This window comes from Dipodomys ordii, unplaced genomic scaffold (assembly GCF_000151885.1).
Source record: "Dipodomys ordii isolate 6190 unplaced genomic scaffold, Dord_2.0 Scaffold154, whole genome shotgun sequence".
NCBI lineage: Eukaryota > Metazoa > Chordata > Mammalia > Rodentia > Heteromyidae > Dipodomys > Dipodomys ordii.
In genome coordinates, this window is record NW_012267370.1 from 482047 (window position 1) to 491080 (window position 9034).

The following is a 9034-nucleotide window of genomic DNA, read 5'->3' on the forward strand; positions in this document are numbered from 1 at the left end:
ACACACACACACACACACACACACACACACACACACACACACACACCCCTACCTCATGACCTGGGCACTGGGCATTCATGCCTGTAATCCTAGCTACTCAGAAAGCTGAGATCTGAGGATTGCAGTTCAAAGTCAGCTCAGGCAGGAAAGTCCATGAGACTCATCTCCAATAACAAAAAACAGAAAGTGGTGCTGTGGCTCAAATGGTAGAGTGCTGGCCTTGAGCTGAAAAGCTGAGGGACAGCGTCTAGGCCCAGGGAGTTCAAGCCCCATGACCACCACCACCAATAACAAAAAACCCCTCATGAATACATCTCAAGTTAAAGATGATGGAGTTGTAGAGTACTAGTTTTGAGAAAAAAAAAACAAAAAAAAACAACTCAGGGCCAGGTGCCCATGGCTCACAACTGAAATACTAGCTACTCAGGAGGCTGAGATCTGAAGATTACAGCTTGAAGCCAGCCCAGACAGAAAAGGCCCCATGATAATCTTTTTTTTTTTGTCGATCCTGGGGCTTGAACTCTGGGCTTGGGCGCTGTCCCTCAGCTCTTCAGCTCAAGATAAGCACTCTACCACTTGAGCTACAGCGCCACTTCCGGTTTTTCTGGTGGTTTATTGGACATAGGAGTCTCACTGTCTTTCCTGCCCGGGTTGGCTTTGAACCATGATCCTCAGATCTCAGCCTCCTGAGTAGCTAGGATTACAGGTGTGAGCCACCAGTGCTCGGCCCCATGATAATCTTATCTCCAATGAACTACTCAAAAACTAGAAGTGGTGCTTTGGCTCAAGTGGTAGAACAATGTCCTTGAGCACAAAATGGCCCAGGGAGAGTGCCCAGGCCCAGAGTTCAAGCCCTAGGACCAAAAAAAAAAAAAAAAAAAGACGATGGAAGCAGGTACTGCCCAAGACAAGGAAAACAAGTTTTTTTGTGTGTTTTTTTCTACCCCCCACCCCCTGTTAGGTTTTAAAAAGAGGTAGCCGAGCAAGAACAGCACCAGCACACACGTGGTATTCAGGTAAGGGGTAGGTTTATTCAGTAGACCTGCTGGGACCAGGCAAGGTTGGCACTCCATGCAGCTGGGAAAGGCCTAGGAAAAGGAGCTGGGAAAGAGAGAGAAAAGAGCTTGGCAAGAACAGAGAGAGAGGTAGCCGAGTAAGAACGGCAGCACTCACGTGGTATTCAGGTAAGGGGTAGGTTTATTCAGTAGACCTGCTGGGACCAGGCAAGGTTGGCACTCCACGTGGCTGGCAAAAGAGAGAGGAAAGAAAGGAAAGAGAGAGAAAAGAGCTAGAAAAGAGCAGAGAGAGCAAGAAAAGAACAGAGAGAGAGCAGAGAGGAACAGAGAGAGCGAGCCTGGGCCTGCGCTAGGCCTTATCTAGGGTAGGGCGGAGAAAGGTGTGGCCACATCAAATTCAGATGTGACCTCTTCCAGGTGTCCCAGTTGCCTAGGTAACGCAGGTACTGGGTGGAGACTTTGCTGCGAGGAGGGTGGAGTCTGCTAACCATCCAGGAGCGGACCTTACACCCCCTTTCTTTTTTGGTTGGTTGTGGGGCCTGAACTCTGGGCCTGGGCGCTGTCCCTCAGCTCTTCAGCTCAAGGCTAGCGCTCCTAACCATCCAGGAGCGGACCTTACACCCCCTTTCTTTTTTGGTTGGTTGTGGGGCCTGAACTCTGGGCCTGGGCGCTGTCCCTCAGCTCTTCAGCTCAAGGCTAGCACTCTACCACTTGAGCCACAGCGCCACTTCCGGCTTTTTTCATTTTGCTTATGTGGTGCTGAGGAATCAAACTCAGGGCCTTATGCATGCAAGGCAAGCACTCTACCACTGAGCCACCTTCCCAGCCCATACTCCTTTCTTTTGAGTCCATTCTGATTTATGACTCAAGGCCTAGGTGCTGTTCCTAACCATTTTTTTTCCCCGCAAGTCTGGTTGGTGCTCTACTACTTGAGCTATAGCTCCACTTTCAGCTTTTTGCTGGTTAATTGGAGATAAGGGTCTTGGGGCCTGGATGCTACTGGCTTCTCCCTGTAATCCTAGCTACTCAGGAAGCTGAGATCTGAGCAGCATGATTCAAAGCCAGCCCAGGCAGGAAAGTGAGGCTGTTTTTTCCACTAACCCACCAAAAAAGCCAGAAGTGGTGCTGTGCCTCAAGTGGTAAAACGCTAGCCTTGGGCACAAAAGCTCAGGGACAGTGTCCAAGCCCTGAATTCAAGTTCCAGGACTGGCATACACATAAAAAGAGTCTTGAGGATTTTTTTTAATCAGGTCTGAGTTCAAACCTCAATTCTAAGATTTCAGCCTGCAGCACCCCACTCTATACAAGGATTTGTTGTTGTTGTTGTTTTTGTAGGTCATGGGACTTGAACTCTGGGCCTGGGTGCTGTTCTAGAGCTCTTCACCTCAAGGCTAGCACTCTACCACTTGAGCCATAGCTCCACTTCTGGTTTTCTGGTGGTTAATTGGATAAGATTCTCATGGGTTTTCCTGCCTGGGCTGGTTTTGAAATGTGATCCTCAGATCTCAGCTTCCTGAGTAGCTAGGATTACAGTGTAAGCCCCCAGTGCCTGGCTCTATACAATGTGTCCTATGCAGTGCTCTACACAGTGCCTATACAGCTCTATACAGTGCCCAGCTCTGCCATGTATTGATTTCTATCTCTCTTTTTTACTATCTCTCCTTGCATCTCCTCATGCTCTCTCTGTCCATCTTTTTTTTTGCTCCCCCCCCTAATCTGTTCATCTTTATTTCCATTTCTTTTTATCTGTTTATCTGTTGTTTGATCAATTGTGGCACTTGAGGCTTAGTCACTGTCCTTGAGCTCTTTTGTTCCTGGTTAGCAGTCTGCCACTTTGAGCCATAGCACCTAGTTTTCAGGTGGTTAATTGGAGATATGAGTCTCATGGATTTCCTGCCTTGGCTGGCTTTGAACTGTGATCCTCAGAACTTAGTCTCTTGAGTAGCTAGGATTATAGGTGGCAACCACCAGTGCCTGACTTTGTGTATCTGTTTCTTATCATTTCTGCTTATATGTTTTCCTAGGTCTCTTCTCAGAATCTTCATCTCCCTGATCTCTTGTCACTCTGGGGCTCTCTACCCTGGAGCTCTGTCTTTTTTGTTTCTCACTCTTTCTTTGTGGTACCTGGGGGGGGGGGTTGAACCCAGCATCTTGTATTGTACTATGTGAACCACACATCTAGCCCTTTTGTTTTGCTTTTATGTGTGTGAGACAGAGATTGAGGTTTGAATTCAGGGTCTAGTTTCTTGTTCAGCTCTTAATACTTGAGTCATACATCCCACCTGGCTTTTTTTTTTGTCAGTCGTGGAGCTTGAACTCTGGGCCTGGGCAATGTCCCTGCACTCTTCAGCTCAAGGCAAGCACTCTACCGCTTGAGCCACAGCACCACTTCTGGTTTTCTGGTGGTGTATTGGAGATAAGAGTCGCACGGACTTTCCTGCCTGGGCTGGCTTTGAACTGCGATCCTCAGATCTCAGCCTCCTGAGCAGCTAGGATTACAGGCGTGAGCCACTGGCGCCTGTCTTCCACCTGGCTTTTTGCTAGTTAACTTGAAGTCTGGACTTTTCTGCTTGAGCTGGCTTCAAACCTTGATCCTTACGTTTCAGCCTCTGTTTTATTTATTTATTTATTTAGCCAAGTCCTGGGGCTTGAACTCAGGTCCTGGGCACCGTCCCTGAGCTGCTTTTGCTCAAGGCTAGCACTCTACCACTTGAGCCACAGCGCCACTTCCGGCTTTTTCTGTGTATGTGGTACTGAGGAATTGAACCTGGGACTTCATGGATGCAAGGCAAGCACTCTATCACTAAGACACATTCCCAGCCCCAGCCTCTTTTTATATTTTTGTGCTGGTTCTGGGACTTGAATTCAGGGCCTGAGAGCTGTCCCTGAGCCTTTGTGCTCAAGGCTGGTGCTCTAACACTTGAACCTCAGCACCATTTTCCAACTTTTCCTGAGTAGTTTATTGGAGATAAGTCTCAAGGATTTTTCTGTCCAGGCTGGCTTTGAACTGCCATCCTCAGATCTCAGCCTCTTGAGTAGTTAGGATTACAGGCGTGAGCTATTGGCGTCCAGCTTAGGTTTCAGCCTCAAGAGTAGCTAAGATCAGATTGGAGCCACCAGTGTTCATCTTCCCAGCACCCAGCCTGTGTTTTCTCCCTAGCTCTTCAGTATCTCTTCCTGAGCAAGTGGCTAGGTAACCCCACACCCCTGTCAGGAATGGGTCCTCTTACTCTTCCTTGATTCTCTCTACCTCTTAAGACCTCTTTGGATGGCTGGACTAGGGGCCATAGGGCATATGAGAGCCACCAGCCTGGGAACCACACTAGAAGAATAGGGTTGGGAGATGGCTAAGAGACAAGTCCATGTAGATGAAGGCAGGGCAGGAAGGAAATGGGGAAGAAGACCAGAAGGAGAGTCTGGGAGCTTCTGAAGTCCTTGGTAGAAGCAGATGGGATTAAATGGTATTTAATCTGAGAAAGGGGCTGGGGTTGTTGGTCAATGATATAGCACTTGCTTAGCATATGCCCCACAGAACTAAAAAATTCCTAGAGAAAGTAGGGCACCAGTGGCTCATGCCCGTAACCCTAACTACTCAAGATTGGAAGCCAGCCTGGAAAAGGTATTTCCTGTGACTCTTATCTCCAGTTAACTACCAAAAAGCCAGAAATGGTACTTGGAAATGGCACTGTGGCACATATGGTAGAATGTCACTGTCGAGCAAAAAAGCTCAGGGACAGTACCCAGGCCCTGACTTCATGCCTTCATGCACTAGTTCTCGTTCTCTCTCTCTTTCTCTCTCTGTCTCTGTCTCTCTCATAACAAAACATAATTCTACAAGCTCCAGTGAACCCCAACTGGTGACCCTATTTCGCCACCTGGTGGCTAAATCTTTGCCTTGCAGCTCTCATTCCTTCCTTTGTGGGCATTTTATACTGTTTAGGTCTCATTTCCTAGCCTGTGTTTCTGTCATTCATATGGCTTCTTGTTACTATTTTCTTTTTCTACTCAGCCTCTTGAGTAGTTAGAATAGGATTACAGGTTTTGTTTTTTTTTTTTTGCTGGACCAGGGGCCTGAACTCAGGGCCTGGGCACTGTTCCTACGATTTTTGCTCAAGGCTAGTGCCTTACCTAGAGCCACAGCTCTACTTCTGACTCTTTGGTGTTCTTTGGAGATAAGACTCTCAAGTGGCTCACACCTGTAATCTAAGCTACTCAGGAGGTCGAGATTTTAGGATTGAGGTTCAAAGCTAGGCCAGGCAGGAAAGTCAAGTCCATGAGACACTCATCTTCAATAAACCACTCAGAAAACCAGAAGTGGCGCTGTGGTCCAAGGTGCACCGCCTTGAGCTGAAGAGCTGATGGACAGCACCCAGGCCCAGAGTTCAAGCCCCACTACTGACAAAAAATAAAAAGAAAGAATTTCTTGCTCAGGCTGGCTTTGAACCCAGATCCTCAGATCTCAGCCTCCTGAATAGCTAGGATTCCAGGAGTGAGCCACAGGTGCCCAGCAGGTACTCTACCTCTTGAGCCATACTTCCAGCTTTTTTTTTATTATTAAGTTGATGTACAGAGTGGTTACAGTTACGTAAGTCAGGTAACAAGTACATTCCTTTTTGGACATTATCACCCTTTCCCTTGCCGCTCTCCAAGTTTCTCCCTCTCATCCCCAGGCACAAACTGTATGGTTCATTTTCCACATAGTGTCTAATGAGTACCACTGCTGCATTTGTTCACCCTTTGACCCTCCATTTCTGTGCTCCCTCTTACCCTCCTAAAGACAGATAAATGAACAAACAAGACAAAAAGAAAACAAAACTAAAACTACAAAGAGGGCTAGGAATGTGGCTTAGTGGTAGAGTGTTTGCCTAACATACATGAAACCCTGGGTTCGATTCCTTAGTACCACATAAACAGAAAAAGCTGGAAGTGGTGCTGTGGCTCAAGTGGTAGAGTGCTAGCCTTAAGCAAAAGAAGCTCAGGGACAGTGCCCAGGCCCTGAGTTCAAGCTCCAGGACTGGCAAATGAAAACAAAACAAAACAAAACAAAATGAAGAATAAAAACCTTGTTTTGAGGAATTCGTTTGCTCCCCCCCCCCTCTCTTTTTCTGGTCCTGGAGTTTGATCTTAGGATGTAGATGCTCTCCTTGAACTTCTTTTACTTAAGGTTAGCACTCTACCACTTGAGTCACAGCTCCATTTTTGGCTTTTTGGTAGTTTATTGGAGATAAGGTTCCCAAGAATTTCCTGCCCATGCTTGCTTTGAACCTTGATACTCAAAAGCTTAGACTTTTTTTTTTTTGTCGGTCGTGGGGCGCTATCCCTCAGCTCTTTAGCTCAAGGCAAGCGCTCTACCACTTGAGCTACAGCACCACTCCAGTTTTCTGGTGGTTTATTGGAGATAGGAGTCTCACGGTCTCTCCTGCCCGGGCTGGCTTTGAACCGCAATCCTCAGATCTCAGCCTCCTGAGTAGCTAGGATTACAGGCGTGAGCCACCAGCGCCTGGCTCAAAAGCTTAGACTTCTGAATAGCTAAGATCACAGGCATGAGCCACTGGCACCCAGCTTTTTTTGGTGCCAATATGAGTCTTAACCTCATGGCCTGGGCACTCAAGTTTGATGCTTTACCACTTGAGCCACATCTCTACTTCCAGCTTTTTGCTGATTAATTGGAGATGAGTCTAAACAGACTTTCTTTTCCTGACTGGCTTCAAATTGCTAACAGATCTCAGCCTCCAGAGTAGCTAGGGATTACAGGTGGGGCCAGTTGGAGTCTGGCTCAGAATCTGTTTCTAAGTTTGTTGTTCCTGTTGAAATTTGCTACTGGCTAAACCCTGCCATAAGTAGGTGCTAGAGCAGCTACAGTGCAAAGCCCTGAGCTTTGGCAGCAAAAAAAACCCAAACAGATTAGTGAAGGAAAGGCCCAGTCTCTGGGCCTCTGTAACCCCCAGAGGATCTGGAGGTCCTCAGTTGAGTTACACCACCTCCTACTTGAGTGACTCAGTGCCAATTGAGGATGGCTGGTACCTTGAATTTGCCTCTCAATATCCTAGCTGGGGCCCCACCCTGACTCACTGCAAAATACAGTCCAGCAGCAGAGCCTTTTTTTGTCAGTCATGAGGCTTGAACTCTGGGCCTGGGCGCTGTCCCTCAGCTCTTCAGCTTAAGGCAAGCGCTCTACCACTTGAACCACAGCGCCACTTCCAGTTTTCTAGTGGTTTATTGGAGATCGGAGGCTCACCGTCTTTCCTGCCTGGGCTGGCTTTGAACTGCATACCTCAGATCTTAGCCTCCTGAGTAGCTAGGATTACAGGCATGAGCCACTAGTGCCTGGCTATCAGAGCCTTTTGAGGGGTCAGAAAATCATCAAACCTTGTATCCCAGGCATTGACACGTGTGTTTTTCGGGCTACCTGCATCTTTGGACCAGTCCCTTCTGCACCCCACAGCCCAAGCCCCTTGAGGACCTCCAGCCCTCCCGGGCCCAAACATTTCCAATCATCTCTCTACCAGATATTTGTCTAGTAAGAATCCACAGACCCCACTCCTCACCCGGCCCCACCCCTTTCCCATGTTTCCTTGCTGTCTGACAAGATTGCCACTGGTTCAAACTTTGTGTAGTGGCTCAGGTCCAGCAACTACAGGCCCTGCCAAGATCCTAAGCCTCACTTCCCCAGGGACTGCCCCACCTCTAGCTCCATCCAGCTTTTGAGACTTTGTTCCCAGTGCTCATCACCACGCAGAGAAGCAGGGAGGGGAGGGAGACGCTGTCCCTGAACTTTTGTGCTTAAAGCTAGCGTTCTACCACTTGAGCCACAGCCCCAAAATCCACTTCTGGCTTTTTGGTGGTAAATTCGGAATTAGGTCTCAAGGGTCTTTCCTGCTCCAGCTGGCTTTGAACTGTGATCCTCAGATATCAGCCTCCTGAGTAGCTAGAATTTTAGGTGAGCGCCATAAGCACCTGACTTGTGAACCAGTTTTAAGCAGAAGAAAGGGCATTTCCACCTCCTGGCAGTGGCTTACAGAAAAGGGGGTTAAGAGCTCCGAGTAGGGCATGGGTATTGGTGTGGTCTGTACAAACAAACTTGACCAACACTCTGGAAACAAGCCTCTATGTGGCATTTGCACCCCAGTTGAGATGAAGTTTGTACCACTCATTGTAGGGGTTTGCCCAGAAGTGACAGAAATGGAGGGATGATATACATTAAAAAAAAATCTTACCCCTCACCTACCCTACACCAAAATGAAGTCTCAGTGCTAGCTGTTTTGTGGTTTGCCTGAAGAAAACAACTGGAGGCCTCAGTACTCAAGTTGAGGCAGGATGGTAAGGTGTTGTGGCCAGCCTGTGCTACAGAGTTCTGGAGGGCTAAAGTGATACATAACAATATGACTCAAAAATTAACAATGGGGCTGGGCACTGGTGGCTTAGGCTGAGATCTGAGGATCGAGGTTCAAAGCCAGCCAGGGCAGGAAATTCCCCAAGAGACTCTCATCTCCAAGTAATCACCAGAGAAGTGGAAGTGGTGCTGTGGCTCAAGTGGTAGAGTACTCGCCTTGAGCTGAAGAGCTGAGGGACAGCACCCAGGCCCAGAGTTCAAGCCCCACAACTGACCAAAAAACCCACAAAAGACCCCCAAAACAATGGGCTAGAAATGCGACTTAGTGGTAGGGTTTGCCTTGCATACATGAAGCTCTGGGTTCAATTCCAGAATGCATCGTGGCTCAACTGGTTGAGTGCTAGCTCAGGCACTGGGCCCAGGCCCTGAGTTCAAGCCCCAGGACTGGCAACAACAAAACAAAACCCCAAAACAAGCTAGGGGTGGAAATATACTTTCTTCTGCTTAAGACTTATTTGCAGAAGCCAGTGCTATAATCCTAGCTACTTAGGAGGCTGACATCTAAAGACCCAGGCTGGAAGTCAGCTCGGGCAGAGGCTTTTTTTATTTTTAATTCTCTGCCTCCTTGGTAAGCCCTATATAAGCCCGCCCCAAAATCCAGTCCCTTGCACCACCCCTAAACCCA